Below are 22653 nucleotides of genomic sequence, written 5' to 3' on the forward strand. Positions count from 1 at the left end.
ACCTCTGTGGATCCCCCACAGTATTTAAAGCTGCATGAAAATCAGTAGGAAAACTAAAATTAGGAGAAAGAGGGTGTGAGTTATGCTTGTGTTCTCTGTTCACTTGGAACAGTGGACTCTTAGTATACACTTAGTGTAGGCGTTAATGAATCTCAGGGTAAGAGTTAGAAAATTAATTAATCACATTGTAAAACACACATACATTAAAGTATACCCATATGTATTAAAGTGAACCTTTTACAAAAAAATATGAAAATACAGTTTTAGAGTTGACACTATAGTACACGCACACTAGAATCAATCATTTTAACCTATAATCAAATGGGATAGGTTAAAGGGAAACTAACTAGTCTTAAATGGCCTGCAAGGGCAGCTAACCTAGTACTTACTATGAACCTATCTATATAAAAAAAATAATACAAAGACAGTTTTGGTGATTGCACTGTACAATACACATATGTCAAAGGACAAATTTATATAAAAAAAGTATTGGAGATATTTAGGCACTCAAGTAGTGATGGGTAATGATGTTTAGGTACCCAGACTGGGCTGACACAAGTATGTAACAATGAAGAAAAAGAGAGTAAAACCATTGTATAGTAGAATGGGGAGACTTGAAAATGGGGGTCTATGTTCAGCCATCAGATGAAAATTCAGCCGAATGGCTAAATATCGAAACCTAAGCAGCAGAAGTTTACTTACCGAACGTTGATTTCAGTGAACAAATGAGAGAGGCAAAGTAACTAGTTGTCCAACACTTTCCCGTCTCAAACAATGAAGTATTTCAATCCCACAGAGATGGGGAGCTTCGCCCTCCCACACCTCCATAACTATATATACCAATTCCAAGACTGCACTACAGTGGAAAAATGGAAGATAGAGAAGTGTTGGACAACTAGTTACTTTCCCCATGTCATTCATTCGCTGAAATGAATGTTCAGTAAGTGAACTTTTGATGCATATGGTTCAATGCTTAGCCATTCAATTGAATTTTCATTTGATGACTGAACATAGACCCAGAAATGGAAAGAGAAGATGTTAGTTTGAGATGAGGCAGAGATGAAGTTGTGTGGTATGAGTTAAGGAGGAATATATGGCAGAAGATATTCAAGGAGAGGTATGCAGCACCAGTGAGATATTTGTTTTGGATAAGAAGTCGATTAGGATCTTGAGAAAGTCAATGAAAGATTAAAGGGGCATTCTGATAATAATTAATTTCAAAAGGTACAGGTATCCTTAAGTCCAATAGCCAGAAAACGTCAATCAGGAAAAACTTTCTTGAAACTTTCTTAACGCAAGTTTATTAAGTAAAATAAAAACAGCGTTTTCACCACCACAAAGAAGTAGCTTCATCAGAGTACAAATTCAAATGCCAAAAAGGCATACTTTTATATTCACAGGAAGTGATTCACAAGGTATCCAACTGCTCCAGCTTATTGTGAAACATTATAAAGCTCATATTGTGACTCTTACTGATGAAGTTAATGCTTTAAATGGAAGTATTAAAGCTGATTTTGACTTTCTTAGGTATAGGTATGATTACAATCGCATTTTGACTAGTATAGATGCATTCTTAATCAAACTAAAAAGTAACAAATCTAAGAAATTAGAAAGGGACAGGTATGCCTATAAGAACCTCACAGCATACCCTAAATTGGATGTTTGTAATCAAAAATCACCACAAACTCATAGTTGTCCTGACTCATCTGACCATGATATTCCATCGGACATATCAGTAGATAGGAACAGTAATGAGCAAAATGAGGAGGTTGGCCAAGGACCAAGACGTAGTAGTAGAATAAAGGCTCATTACAACAACAACACTAATAACAACATGAATGGTAATAGTAATTTTTTAGGAGCACGGAAAAAACAGGGCCCTTGGAGGAAGAACCAGAACAGGAATTTTTAGCCTGTAATATTACCCCCATTTTTGATTCTGGCAATAACTTAGAGAATAACCATCCTACCATTATTTACAATAGAAAAGGAGACTTCAAGATATATAATTTTATAGAAATTACCCTTGATAGTGAACTGGTTGAATTATTAACATTAGGGAACACTTTTGTTCAAAGTAGGCATGTCAATTTATCCAAAACTATTATTGACTTGAAATGTTTTACACGTAAGTTAAATTTAAAGATATTGTTCTGTCATGAGAACAATACATTGGATTCCCATTTGAAGCTGCCTAGTACTTTTAACCCACCTCTTCATGCGGTTCTTCATTTATTTGAAAATATATGTGAGGCTGATTTGAGATACCAATTTTCACAAATACCAACAAAAAGACATTCTAGTAAGTTTAATACAACTAAAGAACAGTTACAGGCTTGAGATAACCTTTGTTGGTTACCTATCAGACTTATTAAACCAGACAAAGGAGGGAGATTGGTAATTTTTGATAATTTTATGTATAAAGAGAAGATGCTATTAGTTTTGAATTCACCCGCCTATTGTAAAGCCTCATTAAATGAGATAAATGGAGCATGTAGAAAAATAAGGGGATATTTTAGAGACCTTTACCTAGCTGGTAATATTGATGTCGAGACCTATAACTTTATCGACATCCCTTCTCCAAAATTACCAGTAATGTTTGGTATTCCAAAGATCCACAAGGATCTCTCAAATCCACCTATGAGAGCCCTTGTGGATGGTAGGTGTTCCATTACTTATCCCTGCTCCAGGCTTATTGATAGTATTTTGATAAAATACCTCAAGTACATTACAGGTTTATGTAAGGACTCCTGGTCCTTCCTCGAGAGTATTAATGGCATTCCATTTGATGATGGATACAACTTTCTTACAGTAGACGTTGTAGATTTGTACACGTCTATACCACATCAGGAAGCTGTTGAGTGGATAGGACTACTTTTAAGTGAGTTCAATGCCCCTAAACGTGAGATTGATCTGGTCGCTGAATTACTAGATATAGTCCTTACTACCAATTTTTTCACTTTCGGTGATGACTATTATCTCCAGAAACAAGGGGTGGCCATGGGCTCCCCTTGTTGTGCGTGTGTAGCAAATTTTTTTGTTGCATTTTGGGAGATGAAGTTTCTTAGGAACAAACCTGAGTTGATGAAATATGTCAGGTTCTATACCAGGTTCCTTGATGACATTTTTATTCTGTTCCAAGGTAGCAGTGATGAAGCAGAGAAATTCGTTCATGAACTTAATGATACCACTCAGTTCCTAAGGTTTACTTTTAAATTTTCCACTACTCAAATAGATTACCTCGATGTGAAACTAATCAAGCAATCCATCAGTCATAGGTTCCTGTCTAACATCTACAGGAAACCTATGTACTGTAACTCCCTGCTTCACTTTTCTAGTCTTCATTCCTTTAAGCAAAAAAGATCTATTGTTAAAGGCTAGTTAGTAAGGGCAGGGAGGATGTGCAGTACTATTACTGACTTTCAGTCTGAATGTAACCTTTTGAAAGAGATGTTTTCTAATCGAGGGTATCCTATTTCACTAATTGATGAGTTAATTGAGGAAGTAGGTACGAAAAGAACTGTAGGATTTTATAAACCTATTCTTAACCAGGTTGTCACCACATTGGTTACTAATTCACCTTTGGAACCCCAATCTAGATCCAATTTAGAGCCAATTTCCACCAGTAGAAAAACTGGGTTTTCTTTGAGTTTCATCACCACTTTCAATGTCAAGTTCCCAAGATATTTGGTCCATCATCCGCAAGAATTGGCATTTCATTTCGGACAATATTTTCCTTGCTGAAAAATTAGGTGTACAACCTAACATTGTATACAAAAGGGGATGTAATTTAAAAGAATTATTCCAAAGGAATTTACCTCAAATTCAATTGAACAGACAGAAAGGGATGTCCGTTTGTGGTTGCTGTAATTGGTGTAAGGTAGTAAAGTCGGGCAACTCTTTTACAGTTAGGAACAGGAAATACTTGATCCATCACAAGTTAAACTGTGAGTCTAAATCCATAGTTTATATAGCAGTATGTAATTGTTGTCCAGCTTTCTATATTGGGAAGACGGACCGTAAGGCCCGTGAATGGTTTTATCAGCATTCTTATGCTATTAGAAAGAACCTTAATGACAATGCACTGGCCAAACACACTAACAACAACCCTGGACATAGTTTTTCTTTTATGTGGATTGATCAAGTCCCCACTGGTATTAGAGGTGGTCCAACTTCCCTGATATTAGAGAACCGGGAACTTGAGTGGCAGTTAAGGTTAGATGCCTGTAGGTTCCCGGATTAAACGAAAACTGTAATATATCAGCAGTTTTAAAGCTTAGGAGTTATTTCAGATAAAATATACATTTTTGTATTTGTGAAAGGTTTGGTTTTAAATATTAAATACACAATAACCTTTTTTAGATTATTTTTAAACTTTCCATGTATTTATTTTGTGTTTTAAATATTTTATACTCATTTTGGTCAAATTACATTTAAAGACTTAGGTATTAGCCAGTCAAAGCAACAAGATTCTTGTAGCTTTATTGTGTTTTAATTTGTTAAGCTGGTTTTTGAATATGTAGCATTCCTGTAAATGAAAAACACCTGTAGTATTAACACAGGGAGGTGACGTGCTTTTTGAATCACTTCCTGTGAATATAAAAGTATGCCTTTTTGGCATTTGAATTTGTACTCTGATGAAGCTACTTCTTTGTGGTGGCGAAAATGCTGTTTTTATTTTACTTAATAAACTTGCTTTAAGAAAGTTTCAAGAAAGTTTTTCCTGATTGACGTTTTCTGGCTATTGGACTTAAGGATACCTGTACCTTTTGTATTTCAGTGGGTTTTTTCTCATATTGGTGTTAGTCTGATAATAATTAATTTAGAAGAAATGAGTCTGCACAAGAGATGCTCTGCAGTTAGTGGTAACAGTATCCTATCATGTAGGGAGAGGTAGAAGGAGAGGGAGGATCTAGTCAAGTGATTCAGAGCAGTGACACTGATGTAGTTAGTGGCAGCAGTGTGCTATTGTATGAGGAGAGGTAGAAGGAGAGGGAGGATCTAGTCAGATGGTTCAGAGCAGTGACACTAATGTACTTGGTGGCAGCAGTGTGCTATTGTGTGAGGAGAAGTAGAAAGAGAGGGAGGAGCTAATCAGGAAGTTCAGAGCAGTGTGCTATTGTGTGAGGTGAGGTAGAAGGAGAGGGAGGAGCTAATCAGGTAGTTCAGAGCAGTGTGCTATTGTGTGAGGAGAGGTAGAAGGAGAGGGAGGAGCTAATCAGGTAGTACAGAGCAGTGTGCTATTGTGTGAGGAGAGGTAGAAGGAGAGGGAGGAGCTAATCAGGTAGTACAGAGCAGTGTGCTATTGTGTGAGGAGAGGTAGAAGGAGAGGGAGGAGCTAATCAGGTAGTACAGAGCAGTGTGCTATTGTGTGAGGAGAGGTAGAAGGAGAGGGAGGAGCTAATCAGGTAGTACAGAGCAGTGTGCTATTGTGTGAGGAGAGGTAGAAGGAGAGGGAGGAGCTAATCAGGTAGTTCAGAGCAGTGTGCTATTGTGTGAGGTGAGGTAGAAGGAGAGGGAGGAGCTAATCAGGTAGTACAGAGCAGTGTGCTATTGTGTGAGGAGAGGTAGAAGGAGAGGGAGGAGCTAATCAGGTAGTACAGAGCAGTGACATTGATGTTGTTGGCGATTTAAGTTCGAAGAGCATAAGTTTTGCTTTTTTTTGGGGGGGGCAGAGGTGTATGATTAAGTTATATTCCAGAAGTCAGGTTTGCACAGATGTTAAGGAATGTTGAGTGACTTTTTGAAGTTCACAGACAGAGGTTGCTGAAAAAGATGAAGGTGGAGTCATCCACACACTGGATTAGAGTGGAGTTAGTTAGCTCAGTGGGCAGATTATTAATATATTCAATAGAAGCAGGCCAAGGATAGATCCTTAAGGGACATCAGCTGGGATGGGGAGGAAACTGGAGGGGCTTGTAGGCATGTTATACTTTGAGTTGTATGATGAAGGTGAGATTTGAACCACAGAAAGTCATTTATCTAATAAGTCTGTAAAGAAGAATTGTGTGTCATAGTTTCAAATGCTTTAGAGAGACTGAGGAATACTGAGGGGACTAAGAGATTTCTGTTTTAAAGGATATTTATAATGCTGTGGAATGAGAGGAGAGCTGTGCCTGCACTGTAATAAGACCAGAAACAAAGTTGGCATCATGAGAGGAGACTGGGGTTGAGGAGGAAAGTTAACAGTTGTGAGTGGATACATTTATCTGAGATTTTTGAGAAGACAGCTAGAATAGCTCTGGATGTAAGGTTAGAAACATCAGAGGATGGGCCATTTTTGTGTAGGGACAATGAAAGTTTTTTTTTTCAAATGAGAGGAAGTATGCTTTCTAGATTATCTGGTCTTTCAGGTGCTAATTTCACATATTCTGTGGTGAGGTTATATGAGGCTGTGGTGGTGACTTTTATTTTATTTATTTTTTATTGGTGTTGTTTGATGGTTTTGTTGGAGACTGCTTTGAAGTTTAGAGTATTTTCATTATAACATGCGAGAGTTGTAGCTGAATTTGTACTGTAGTTAGAGTTTGACAGAAGGACATAGTAGTAGTAATAAAGTGTGTGTTGAAATTCCATGCTAAATAAAAGTTATATTCGGTATTTAGAGGGTTAAGTAGGATTTGTCTAGGTGTAGCACACCTTGTTGGGCATTATTTACACAGTAGCACAAACCTTGTTGGGCATTATTTACACAGTAGCACAAACCTTGTTGGGCATTATTGCTTCCTCGTAGAACTGATGCTGATTACTGTAGTGCCAGCTTCTCAGTTCTCCATCATGCATATGACTTACACTTCTTCACCACAACTGTTCATACATGATTTAATATACTCCAAAAGAAATGCTGTAGATAAGTAGTAGGGAGTTAATATAATCCTAATCTTGCCTTTCAGACCCTTGTAGACATTATCATTGTACAGATAATGAAATATTAGCTGCTCTTTATAAGATAAGGAAGGCACTTCCTCATACCATGCAGTAGGAAAACGGTTGTTAATACAATAGTTTTGCCTATATATGCTTGGAAATATTGTTTTTGCTAAATGATTATTTTATGCACAAAATAAACTTGATCAGATTTATAAAAAAATATTACCATCTATAATGTTAGTTCACCGATAAATAGTGATTGCCACAAACTGCTAAATGACATTGGATGGGTGGGCTCATTAGTGAAGTCTCCAGGCATGTCTTAGTCTATTGATGCCTCTAGGTGTATAATTTTACTTGTTCATATTTACATTAATACTTGCAAAACCATGCCACATATAACCTATTAAAAGAGGTTGTCAATGTTTTGTAATATTTACATTGCAACTGTCTTGAAACTTAACATCTGTCTAGTGCAGCTGGAGAGACGTTAAATGTTTATATGATATTTATTTCTATTGTCATAATTTTCATATTTCTTTAAATATTTCGACAATTAAGAAAAACAGAACTGCTTAGCATCATATGAAAGCTTGCAGAAGGATCAGCAAAATGCTTCTCACGGTATGTATATAGCTGGAGTTATTACTGAGGTATAAATTATTTACAAAACATGACAAAATGTATATGACATATAAAGCCCATTTTGAAGCATAAATGCTGCCACTGTGAAGAGTAATTTGTGCTAAACAGTTTGCCCTTTACTTTTTTTAGCAACTCATAATTCTGGAGGTAGGAACATTTGTTTGAACTGAGAAGATAAACATAGTTTGTGGACAAGTTAGTATACCCTGAATTCCACCAATATGTGGTGGGCAAGTCACCCTTTCAAAGCAGATATTTAATCCGTGTTTGATTCCCTTTCTACTTTGGCAGAGCAGAGTTCAACTATGCTCATCTTGTGACCAGGTACATGTACTTGTATACTGGCAGCATGGGACAGTGCATAAGTGAGTTAAGAGTGAATATTCCTGGTTTGTAATAACTTGAAATATAATAAATAAAATAATAAAAGAAGAATGGGTAGGCTTAAATTAGGCAGTCAAAACCAAAAACCGATATAGTACCAATAAGCTCGAGCAGTCGGAAGCCAGGAAATCACAGTAGACCAATTCACCTAGTAAAATCCAATTTATTGTAAAAACACAAACACGATAGCAGAATAATCCAAACTGTCAGTGGTTAAGCGCTTTCATCTGTATGAGTCAGATTTCATCAGAACCACCATAAAAAACTTAATCATCTTAATTTATACCATAAAATGGCACCAAAAACTCATTCATTATTCAATTAATATAACATCCAGATATTAGGCAGCTTAATTCTGCATAAAACGTAAAATACTATAATCACAATATAAAATTAATACCAAACAAGTAACCAACCTCCATATATGCCCTAATCTACACTGTATACTAATATAATTCTATTATAAATTCATTACAGTGTGCATAGATACTAATACATCAAGGAAAAAATTGATATGTACTATAAAAAATAATAAATAATTAAATATGATGAATGTATATGAAATGTTGTATATAAAAAATTGTAAAATTGTATAAAATTGTGTATAAAATGAAACCTAGCCTACCATATACACAATGTCTCTATAATTTTAAAATAGAATAGTGCAATATTGGTATATATAGATACATAAATATTAAGATGATTCCAAAATGAGAAAGGGTTTTAAACTAATGTGTTCATTAAGGCCAGGATATGTAGTGGCATCCAGTACTATTTGCCACTTACTCTCTAAAGTACCAAGTCGTGCCTTCCAATTGCCACTTCCTACATTACTGTTCACTTGGTCTATAATGGCAAATTTAAACGTGTGATCTTTGCCTTTGGACTTGATATGTTTGCTAAGCGCATTTTTCTCATCCTCTTTTTTTATTTTGTATATATGTTCATATATCCGTGTTTTTAATTTTCTTTCCGTTTTCCCTATGTAATATGCTGTACATGATGTACATGAGGCTAAATAAACCACACCTTGACTATTACAATTTCCTGGTTTAAATTTACATGTGCTTTTCATTATATTGTCCAAAGTGGTACTTCTATCCTCACAAATATATCTGCACTGTTTACAAGTGCCACATCTAGTAGTTCCCTTTCTCATAACTTGAGACTTTTTGTTCATATATTCACTTCTTTCAACTAATTTCTTTAAATTTTGCCCAGTTTTAAATACTATACTTGGTGTACAACCAACCACTTTTCGTACTTCCTCCACATGTGTGAAAATAGTCCAGTGTCTCCGTAAAATATCCTTCACAATATTAGTATAAGCGTTATATAAAATAACACATACTCTTCTATTGAAGGGTTGGTTCTTCTTCAAACACATGCCTTCTTTCCCAAGTAGAGGTATGTATTTTGTTCCCCACTGTGTTTTTACATAATTCACTACATCCTCAAGCATAGTAGTGGGGTACCCTCTTTCACTAAATAGCTTAAAAATGTAATCTAGCTCTAAAATCATGCCCTCACTGGTGGTGACCTTTTACTACATTTTTAAACATGTAGGGGGGATGGCAACTTCCATACTGTATGTAATCATTTGAGAAAGTAGGTTTCCTATATAATTTTGACACAAAACCTTCACCATTATTACTAATGTATGTGTCTAAATATACTATATCTTTTTTACCAATAGTATGGGTAAAACTCAAGAATTCCGTAGTGTGATTAATATATTTGATAAATTCCGGGATGATTTCCATTTCACCTTTCCATATAATAAATATATCGTCCAGGAATCGTGTATATAACAACATGTTCTTATAATATTTACTGGCAAATATAAATTGATCCTCCCAATCCAACATAACCAAGTTAGCGAATATGGGTTCACAAGATGCACCCATAGCCACACCTTTGGTTTGTCTGAAAATTTCTCCCTGAAATTCAATATAGTTGTGGTCCAAAACAAGACCCATCATATCCAGTAAGAGATTGATTTTATCATCTGTTAATCCAGAATATTTCCTCAAACTGTTATAGAAGTATTCTAACCCTATATCTTTGGGTATGCTGGAATAAAGATCCTTTACATCAACTGTGATGAAAACCATACCCTTATTCCATACTTCCATAGTTAATTTGCTTAAAAAATGCCAAGAGTCCTTGATGAGATGAGGTACATTATTATATACCTGTTTAGTCCAGTTATCTATTGTTACACCCAGATTAAAAGTTTTTGATCTAGATCCTGATATGATGGGTCTAAAAGGGGGCCTATCTATACATTTATGAATTTTTGGAATACCTACAATATGAGCCATCATAGGGTGTTCATTCCTTACAAAATTATAGAATTCCTCTGTAATTCTATTATCAAGTATATATTCTTCTATAGCTAAATCTATCCGTTTGTATCCAATGTTAATCTGATTTAAAGAAACTTGTTCATAATTATCTGAATTAAATAAAAGCTCATAAATATTACTCTGGTATTCAGTATTATCATATAAAATAACACCCCCACCTTTATCTGGTTTCATGATCCTAATTTCTTTGTTAGAGATAACATCATTTAGCATTCTTCTTTCTTCCTTAGTTAAATTATCTACTAACTCATCTGACTTCCTAATCTTATTGTATGTAGCATATACTTCCTTACATACCATATGTTCAAATAGCATAACTTGAGAGTTTTGGGGTGGAATGTAAGTACTTTTCTTTACTAGTCTTTTACCACCATCCTGATACTCTTCCTGGTCATTATTGAACAATATAGCCAAATTTATCTGCGGCAGTATAATTTTATTTCTTTAATGGTGTCAAATAAGTTAAACCTAACTGTCGGAATGTATTTCATACTTTTACTAAAAAGTGTAAAAAATTCCTGTTTAATTTCCAAATTAGTGTAATTGTAAACCTTAAATCCATTGAAATTATGGATACTGGGTCTATTACTTGTCTCAACTTCCAAATTGGAAGCATGTGCCTCAACTATCCCCTCATTAGGAATTTCAGTCCTATTTCCAATTCCACTGTTAGTGTCATTGCTTAATACCTCCTTGGTAACTTCTTTGGAGCCGGGTAAAATCTGCCTCCTTGAAAATTTGCTTCTTCATCTACTCTATGTTGTTTTTCTCTCCCCATACTGGGTTCCAAGTGAGGCGTATTAATAACTTCCCTATTGTGTTGTGGCCAAATATATACCCTTTCTAATCTGTACTGCTCAATATCTCTTTCAAATTTGTGTATCTTCCTATTATATACATTTTTAACTCTGTGACTAGCTGTCTGAAACTGTTTAAAATACAACTCTTGCCATTGCTCAAATTCAATATCAGATATAATTTCATCATTTAAAACATCCAATTCGTTAACCAACATAGCTATTTTTTCATCATTGTACTTCATCAACACCTTAATATACATATTTCCGAATGTATCAAACAATGCATTAAATTCTTGTTTAACACTCTGATGATACTCTATACCCAATGGTAATTTAAAAAAAACGAAGTCCCTTTGGTACAATGTGTGCATTCAAACATTTTTCCAAATATACATTATCAAGCCTAGTGCTTTTTAACTGTATTAATGTTTTACCTAAACTGTAAATCTTAGTTTTTAAATTATTAGACTGTACATGTGATATATACCTATCATTTACATGTTTAAAATCTCAATTAAAATAAAAATCTACATCATCAGTTAAAAAATCTTTCATAACATTACCCACATTTCCCCCTGTATCTTTTCCTTGGTTCATAGTATCAAGTCCACGTGTCTTATTCTGTTTGTATGTGCATTTAGGGCTAGAGATAAATTCTTTAAAAACAGTACCTTTTTTATAATTATTGTCACCCTTACTGGTAACATTAGAGTATGTCCTGATATTGGCGTTCTCTCGTTGTTTTGGTCGTGCCCCTAATCTCTGTCTCTCTTCTGTTTGATGGAATAGGCTGAAATCAAAAGTAAATTCAGCCTCCGTTTGAACATTATCCACAGTTTCCTTTATATCAATAGCTGTGACCTCCGCTGGTGTTTTTAAACACGCTACTTGTCCATTCGGAATGTCCTCCTGTGTATTTAATTCAATACATTCAGCCACATACAGCGGTGTACCTGCCGTCTTGTCTTGAACATGAGAAGTTCCTCCACGAGTGCCAGCCTGCACCGTTTCAGCAAGCTTCCCTTCTAGGTCCAGTAGCTTACTGACGTCATTTTGTAGTCAACGTAGCTAGCTCCGCCTTGCTCAATGAAGCATCAAGGGATCCTGTTTCGGCCATATCTCAACTCCGAACAAAAAGAATAGAACAAAGCACCAGAACCAAAAACCGATACAGTACCAATAAGCTCGAGCAGTCGAAAGCCAGGAAATCACAGTAGACCAATTCACCTAGTAAAATCCAATTTATTGTAAAAACACAAACACGATAGCAGAATAATCCAAACTGTCAGTGGTTAAGCGCTTTCATCTGTATGAGTCAGATTTCATCAGAACCACCATAAAAAACTTAACTGTATACTAATATAATTCTATTATAAATTCATTACAGTGTGCATAGATACAGTGTAGATTAGGGCATATATGGAGGTTGGTTACTTGTTTGGTATTAATTTTATATTGTGATTATAGTATTTTACGTTTTATGCAGAATTAAGCTGCCTAATATCTGGATGTTATATTAATTGAATAATGAATGAGTTTTTGGTGCCATTTTATGGTATAAATTAAGATGATTAAGTTTTTTATGGTGGTTCTGATAAAATCTGACTCATACAGATGAAAGCGCTTAACCACTGACAGTTTGCATTATTCTGCTATCGTGTTTGTGTTTTTACAATAAATTGGATTTTACTAGGTGAATTGGTCTACTGTGATTTCCTGGCTTCCGACTGCTCGAGCTTATTGGTACTGTATCGGTTTTTGGTTCTGGTGCTTTGTTCTATTCTTTTTGTTTGGAGTTGAGATATGGCCGAAACAGGATCCCTTGATGCTTCATTGAGCAAGGCGGAGCTAGCGACGTTGAGAGCGGAAGTCTCAACACTACAAAATGACATCAGTAAGCTACTGGACCTAGTAGGGAAGCTTGCTGAAATGGTGCAGGCTGGCACTCGTGGAGGAACTTCTCATGTCCAAGACAAGACGGCGGGTACACCGCTGTATGTGGCTGAATGTATTGAATTAAATACACAGGGGGACATTCCGAACGGACAAGTAGCGTGTTTAAAAACACCAGCGGAGGTCACAGCTATTGATATAAAGGAAACTGTGGATAATGTTCAAACGGAGGCTGAATTTACTTTTGATTTCAGCCTATTCCATCAAACAGAAGAGAGACAGAGATTAGGGTCACGACCAAAACAACGAGAGAACGCCAATATCAGGACATACTCTAATGTTACCAGTAAGGGTGACAATAATTATAAAAAAGGTACTGTTTTTAAAGAATTTATCTCTAGCCCTAAATGCACATACAAACAGAATAAGACACGTGGACTTGATACTATGAACCAAGGAAAAGATACAGGGGGAAATGTGGGTAATGTTATGAATGATTTTTTAACTGATTATGTAGATTTTTATTTTAATTGTGATTTTAAACATGTAAATGATAGGTATATATCACATGTACAGTCTAATAATTTAAAAACTAAGATTTACAGTTTAGGTAAAAAATTAATACAGTTGAAAAGCACTAAGCTTGATAATGTATATTTGGAAAAATGTTTGAATGCACACATTGTACCAAAGGGACTTCGTTTTTTTAAATTACCATTGGGTATAGAGTATCATCAGAGTGTTAAACAATAATTTAATGCATTGTTTGATACATTCGGAAATATGTATATTAAGGTGTTGATGAAGTACAATGATGAAAAAATAGCTATGTTGGTTAACGAATTGGATGTTTTAAATGATGAAATTATATCTGATATTGAATTTGAGCAATGGCAAGAGTTGTATTTTAAACAGTTTCAGACAGCTAGTCACAGAGTTAAAAATGTATATAATAGGAAGATACACAAATTTGAAAGAGATATTGAGCAGTACAGATTAGGAAGGGTATATATTTGGCCACAGCACAATAGGGAAGTTATTAATACGCCTCACTTGGAACCCAGTATGGGGAGAGAAAAACAACATAGAGTAGATGAAGAAGCAAATTTTCAAGGAGGCAGATTTTACCCGGCTCCAAAGAAGTTACCAAGGAAGTATTAAGCAATGACACTAACAGTGGAATTGGAAATAGGACTGAAATTCCTAATGAGGGGATAGTTGAGGCACATGCTTCCAATTTGGAAGTTGAGACAAGTAATAGACCCAGTATCCATAATTTCAATGGATTTAAGGTTTACAATTACACTAATTTGGAAATTAAACAGGAATTTTTTACACTTTTAGTAAAAGTATGAAATACATTCCGACAGTTAGGTTTAACTTATTTGACACCATTAAAGAAATAAAATTATACTGCCGCAAATAAAAATTTGGCTATATTGTTCAATAATGACCAGGAAGAGTATCAGGATGGTGGTAAAAGACTAGTAAAGAAAAGTACTTACATTCCACCCCAAAACTCACAAGTTATGCTATTTGAACATATGGTATGTAAGGAAGTATATGCTACATACAATAAGATTAGGAAGTCAGATGAGTTAGTAGATAATTTAACTAAGGAAGAAAGAAGAATGCTAAATGATGTTATCTCTAACAAAGAAATTAGGATCATGAAACCAGATAAAGGTGGGGGTGTTATTTTATATGATAATACTGAATACCAGAGTAATACTTATGAGCTTTTATTTAATTCAGGTAATTATGAACAAGTTTCTTTAAATCATATTAACATTGGATACAAACAGATAGATTTAGCTATAGAAGAATATATACTTGATAATAGAATTACAGAGGAATTGTATAATTTTGTAAGGAATGAACACCCTATGATGGCTCATATTGTAGGTATTCCAAAAATTCATAAATGTATAGATAGGCCCCCTTTTAGACCCATCATATCGGGATCTAGATCAAAAACTTTTAATCTGGGTGTAACAATAGATAACTGGACTAAACAGGTATATAATAATGTACCTCATCTCTTCAAGGACTCTTGGCATTTTTTAAGCAAATTAACTAAGGAAGTATGGATTAAGGATATTGTTTTCATCACAGTTGATGTAAAGGATCTTTATTCCAGCATACCAAAGATATAGGGTTAGAATACTTCTATAACAGTTTGAGGAAATATTCTGGATTAACAGATGATAATATCAATCTCTTATTGGATATGATGGGTCTTGTTTTGGACCACAACTATATTGAATTTCAGGGAGAAATTTTCAGACAAACCAAAGGTGTGGCTATGGGTGCATCTTGTGCACCCATATTCGCTAACTTGGTTATGTTGGATTGGGAGGATCAATTTATATTTGCCAGTAAATATTATAAGAACATGTTGCTATATACACGATTCCTGGATGATATATTTATTATATGGAAAGGTGAAATGGAAATCATCCCGGAATTTATCAAATATATTAATCACACTACGGAATTCTTGAGTTTTACCCATACTATTGGTAAAAAAGATATAGTATATTTAGACACATACATTAGTAATAATGGTGAAGGTTTTGTGTCAAAATTATATAGGAAACCTACTTTCTGAAATGATTACATACAGTATGGAAGTTGCCATCCCCCCTACATGTTTAAAAATGTAGTAAAAGGTCAATGTGTGAGAGCAGCATGTATGTCATCCACCAGTGAGGGCATGATTTTAGAGCTAGATTACATTTTTAAGCTATTTAGTGAAAGAGGGTACCCCACTACTATGCTTGAGGATGTAGTGAATTATGTAAAAACACAGTGGGGAACAAAATACATACCTCTACTTGGGAAAGAAGGCATGTGTTTGAAGAAGAACCAACCCTTCAATAGAAGAGTATGTGTTATTTTATATAACGCTTATACTAATATTGTGAAGGATATTTTACGGAGACACTGGACTATTTTCACACATGTGGAGGAAGTACGAAAAGTGGTTGGTTGTACACCAAGTATAGTATTTAAAACTGGGCAAAATTTAAAGAAATTAGTTGAAAGAAGTGAATATATGAACAAAAAGTCTCAAGTTATGAGAAAGGGAACTACTAGATGTGGCACTTGTAAACAGTGCAGATATATTTGTGAGGATAGAAGTACCATTTTGGACAATATAATGAAAAGCACATGTAAATTTAAACCAGGAAATTGTAATAGTCAAGGTGTGGTTTATTTAGCCTCATGTACATCATGTACAGCATATTACATAGGGAAAACGGAAAGAAAATTAAAAACACGGATATATGAACATATATACAAAATAAAAAAAGAGGATGAGAAAAATGTGCTTAGCAAACATGTCAAGTCCAAAGGCAAAGATCACACGTTTAAATTTGCCATTATAGACCAAGTGAACAGTAATGTAGGAAGTGCAATTGGAAGGCTCGACTTGGTACTTTAGAGAGTAAGTGGCAAATAGTACTGGATGCCACTACATATCCTGGCCTTAATGAACACATTAGTTTAAAACCCTTTCTCATTTTGGAACCATCTTAATATTTATGTATCTATATATACCAATATTGCACTATTCTATTTTACAATTATAGAGACATTGTGTATATGGTAGGCTAGGTTTCATTTTATACACAATTTTATACAATTTTACAATTTTTTATATACAACATTTCATATACATTCATCATATTTAATTATTTATTATTTTTTATAGTACATATCAATTTTTTCCTTGATGTATTAGTATCTATGCACACTGTAATGAATTTATAATAGAATTATATTAGTATACAGTGTAGATTAGGGCATATATGGAGGTTGGTTACTTGTTTGGTATTAATTTTATATTGTGATTATAGTATTTTACGTTTTATGCAGAATTAAGCTGCCTAATATCTGGATGTTATATTAATTGAATAATGAATGAGTTTTTGGCGCCATTTTATGGTATAAATTAAGATGATTAAGTTTTTTATGGTGGTTCTGATGAAATCTGACTCATACAGATGAAAGCGCTTAACCACTGACAGTTTGGATTATTCTGCTATCGTGTTTGTGTTTTTACAATAAATTGGATTTTACTAGGTGAATTGGTCTACTGTGATATCCTGGCTTCCGACTGCTCGAGCTTATTGGTACTGTATCGGTTTTTGGTTGTGGTGCTTTGTTCTATTCTTTTTGTTTGGAGTTAAATTAGGCAGTCAAGTTTACTTTTTCAATTTTGGCTCAGGCGTGAGATAGAACACAGATGAGAAAGTTGTGCTAATAATGCGTTTACTCGCAGAACATAAATATTAATTTTGAAAGCTTAAGAGTACTGGCCAGCTGTGTTCAAGGTTACCACTGTTGAATTGAGTGTACATGTTGGGAGTTTAGATTCACATTTATATCATTTTATCGTACGATGTAAATAGCGAATGCTATTTCATCATACCGATAATATCGAACCAACAAAATATTGAACAAACAGAACAGTGAATTTTTTCCCAGGGAAAAAAATTTGCTGCTCTGTAAAAAATAAATAAACCTAAACACAAATTTAAGTGGGGGGCTTCGCCCCAAATACACCCCCACACCCCCCTACTTAAATATACCAACTCCGAGATCGCACCATAGTGGAGGAAATGGCAAAGTCCCGAAGACGGACCACCAAATAATTTGATGTTCCATGACTTCGCTATTTTCCCATTTCGACATTGTCGGATCGACTAAATAGCATCTGCTATTTAGTCCATTCAATAGCATCATATAGATCCCTTTAGATTCTTTGCATGGAAAGGTCTTTATATAGTTTATTTTATAATACACCATATAGATTTACTATATATGGATATATTTCTTAACAAAGCTTTCATCTTTATTTTTATGTTTTTAACATTGCTGGGGTCACTGGCTTTGGTAAAATCAGTAGTTCACTTGGGGGAATCAGGGCTTGGTTACTCACCTCCCATTCATTTGACAGATGCTGATTTAGTCCCTTGTCATATAACTCAAAGTCTGCATCTGTCTATCTATGTATCTATCTATAAAATTATAAAACCCAGCTTTCTTCATATCTTGAACTTGTCACACATTTACATTTTAGGAAGATGCCCCATGCCTTCTTACAGCTTGCAAAAAAAGTACCATAGTTAGTTTCCTCTGTTTTGATTGACGTTATCTCACTTTAAATACTGGGGTCTGAATTCTGGTATTTATAAGGTTCTGGTATTTTCTTTTACTTATTTATGATTTTGTATCATGTGGTTTTAGGCACTGAAAACAGAGGCACACAGCAGAACAGGCATGTTGTCAGAGTACTTTTCTTGTTAGGCAGTGTTTTACTGTCCTGTTAGGCAGCACTTATAGCAGATTTCCATCAGTTGCCAAGTTAGCCAGAGCTTGTTTCAGTTGTTCATTTGTGGCAGCTGAAGTAATTCGCTCATAGCAGCTAGGGACCAGGGAAGCTACATCATCATGGGTGGGACATAGGATGGCACCTTGATGACTTCTTTAGGCTATAATATTAGTAGTCTCTTAAATTCTGGAGTGAGTGCAACTGCAAGTGGTTTGGGTCAACGGATAGAGTGCTGTTAATATGGTTGCAAGGTGCAGGGTTTGACTTCAGTCAGGGTTTATTTAAGGGCTAGATGTTGGTCTTGCATCTGGGAAGTACATATATGTGTATCTGTCCATAGATATATATATAAATATATATATATATATAAATATATATATATATAAAATATATATATATATATATATATATATATATATATGTATATATATATTTATAAATATATATATATATATATATATATATATATATATATATATATATATATATAAATATATATATATATATATATGGTTTCACTTCAGAATCCTGAAATATCACAATCCTGAACTTTATAATCCGGAACCCAAAATCCCGAAAATTCAAAATCCTGAAAACGCAAAATCCTGAATCACAAACTACTGAAAATATACAAGACACAAAGAATGACAATATTCCAGGACATGGAGAAACACATACAAGACAAAGGATAGCACTTTTCACCAAGTATGGGCAGGGGGCACCCCCCCCCCCAACAAACACACCCTGCTAATTAAATATATAAACTCCAAGATTGCACTACACAGAAAAAAATGACAAACATACCATCACATGTGTTCATGACTGCCTGTTGTAACCTGAGTAACATTCCCTTTTAACTTGCTATACTACAACATAACTCATGATAGTGTAATGAAGTGCAATCTTGCAGTTGATATATTTAAGTAGCAGGGGGTGTGGGGGGCACAGCCCCCACATGGGGGGTGCAGGGAGCTTGCCCCCCCCCCGCTTATATTTGGTGGAATGTAATCTGGTTTGTGTTCTCTATAGTCAGTATATGTATCATGTGTATTTTCTGCCTTTTGGGATTCAGGATTTTCAGTTTTCAAGATTTTGAATGTTTAGGATTTTGGGCTTCCAAATTATGAAGTTTTCTGAAATTCAGGATTGTGATATTTCAGAATTTTGAAGTGAAACTATATATATATATATATATATATATATATATATATATATATATATATACTTCACAAGTTCGAAGTTTCAAGACTTTGAACTGCAAATGGTCGAGACCATAAGACTGAAGTTTTGAAACTCCAAAATTATAAATAAAAAAAAAAAAAATAAAAAACACTATTTTTTACATTTTTTCTGCACCCCCAACACCCCCTGCTAAATAAATATACCAACTCCAAGATCAAACTACAGTGAGGAAAATGGTAAATACCCCGTTCTACGCTGTGCGGTGACCTACATTCAAAATGTTCGAAGTTTCAAAACTTCAATCTTATGGCCTTCACCATTTGCAGTTCGAAATTTTTATACTTCGAGCTTGTGTGGAGAATCCCCATATATGTGTATATATGTGTGTATAGATATATATATATATATATATATATATATATATATATTTACCTTTAAAATGTTGAATGCCATAATGTTTAATGTTCATTTGGTTGAAAAATAACATCTAAACCCAAAACATTGACTGATCAATATGTCTAAACTCATTTAATTGAAAAAGCAATGAGATTACCTCTACTATTTTGCAGGGGGGCTATGCCCCCTTGCACCCCCTACTTAAATATACCAATTCCGATATCGCACTACAGTGCAGAAATGAGCAAATGTGATAATTTCAACAGTGTGAGTTTAGACTAATTTTAGTTCAACATTTTGATCATTCAATATAATGCATTCAACCAATTCAGTTTCAACCAGGTAAACCATATATACACATATATATATATATATATATATATATATATATATATATATATATTAAACTACATTTCCTTGCTATTAGGTTTCATTGTCTGTGTATGCCGATATCATTCCTGTATAGCTAGTTTTCCTCTTTTTTATGTACGTGTGTGTGTGTGTGTGTGTGTGTGTGTGTGTGTGTGTGTGTGTGTGTGTGAAGAAAAGCAGACATCAAATGGAATATTTAATGAGGGTGAGTCATTAGTTCAATTGTAGGGTAAAAACTAACAAAAAAAAACAGTAATGATTTGATTAATATTGAAATTAGACAAAGATTCTGTGTGTATATGGGGTTGCTGTATTGGAGCAGGGACATACAATAATAGCAAATTGCATCTCTCTTCATAGACTTCAGCAGGTTTAGGTAGGTCCAGTTTGAGGGGTAGGATGTGATTGTTGCATTCACTAGTTATCTTGGATGTAATACATGTGATGAAACTGTTTCCCTTCTGAGTAAGCGATTTTACAGTTACAGTAAAGGCAATAATAAAGAGGAATGTGCTTCTTAGAAACCAGCATATGAGACAGTTTTTTGTCATTCAGCTAAGGGGCAAGGATACGTAGAAGGATCCTTAAAGGGGGTGGTTTATATAATAAGTCAGTGAGCATCTCTCATAGGTCTTACATAACCATTCTATAGTGTAGTTATCCTTTCATAAAGTAGAGCAAATATGCAAATGGGAACCTTCTAACAGCAGTTACTTTTAACTTCATCTAACCAGGGCATTGGGGTGGCAAATGCTATATTTACATAAATGATTCATTATTACATCCTGTGGTACAGAGGAAATAATTAAAGAAATAAATAAATAATGTTCTTGATGTAGAATCTTCTTGGAACATTGATTTTAAGAATTCAAATGTGGGATGGCCTCATAAGAAGGTACTCTTGAGATAGTCAGTCTTCTCAGGAAGGATTGTATTTTATGGATTGAGAGGCTGTGGTCATATATTTTCATTGTGGTGATGCATAGTAAATGTATTTTTTAATAAGATGTGCCTTCCTTGGAGGACCTAAGAAAGAGATAGGGATCCATTACATTATAAGCTGTTTTTTTTTTTTTTTGAGGAGGTGTGAGAAGTATTCTAGAAGTCAGCAGTTCCACTTGTCTCCCAAAGGGAAAAGCTGAGTACACAGGAAAGAACTACCTAGGAGAATAGTTCCACAGCTGAGTGTCATGGCAGAGGAACAGCAAAAGGGCTAAAGAATCAATACTGACAGAACTACCTCAGGATACTGCAGGATGGAGCAACTAGGCAACTTTCAATAAGGTAATGATACACAAGTTCATGGCCCAGAAGGGGGCTATGTGCATGTGTAATCAGCAGTGCAGTATATGTCTGAATTTTTTAAAGCAGGAACTGACCCAAGTCCCCATTCCCATTGCTACCATTGTTCAAGCTCATTCTTACATGATACTACATGGTAGGTGTTCACTTGACCAGGATCTTTACTGTTCATTCCTTGATGTTCTTGCTGTTAAGGACAAACTCATTGAAGGGAAATCTGGAGTTGAATTAATTTTAACTGATCCTAAAGGTATTATGCAGGCAGATGGCAGATGAGCAAAAAGACTTATTGGCAGCATTAGTGGCCTTTGGGCAGGAGGCAGTTGGGTAAAGATCAAGTAACTGGGACAACTAGATGGTGACCTTGTTTATTTTATGGTTGTAATTTTGAAAAAAATAATACTTGTGCTGAGTTAGTTCCTTACAGCTAGAGAGGTGTATCTCTTCAGTGGAGGCTTGACTTGACTCTGGCATATTCTGATTTTTAGGAAACTGAAGGCAGGCTTTAATATGTGAAGAATGGCATACAGACACATGCCTAGGAGTCATGACCGATAAGCCCATAGCTCTAGCAAAGTTTGGGGCAGAAGATCAGAGAGGTAGGCTTAATGCCTTTTGGGCATTCAGTAAGGGTCAGAATATCTGACCAGCATGTGCTTTTCTCACATCTGCTCTTATTTTGGGAAATGACATCCCTAATAAAATTCTGGTCCATGGAGTTCAGTGATTGCCTATGGCATTTAACTAGCCTGATTTCAAACAGTTGATGATGGCCCTAGAGCTAACAACTAGACATGTCAGCAAATTCTGAGGTAGTTGGGTAGGAATCGCTTTTCTGGGCTTTCAACTTAGGTAGCAGCAAATACTCTCCTGACAAAGGCAGAGGCTAGCTAAACTGTTGCACTTGTACCTGAATTGGGGGGATTTCATGTGGATTTTCCTTAAAGTCTATGGCTTGTCCCTAATTGAAGCCATTTGATAATTTACATTTGTTTAGTGGCAAGGAGGGCATTATTTTTAAGGGCTCCTCTCAAAAGAAATCAACAGGTAGGAATTTGGATCCATTCTTCCACCCTCTTTTTGAGATATTCAGAGTCTC

The sequence above is a fragment of the Protopterus annectens genome, chromosome 6.part0, assembly GCF_019279795.1.
Source record: "Protopterus annectens isolate FY-2018-M chromosome 6.part0, PAN1.0, whole genome shotgun sequence".
Lineage (NCBI taxonomy): Eukaryota > Metazoa > Chordata > Ceratodontiformes > Protopteridae > Protopterus > Protopterus annectens.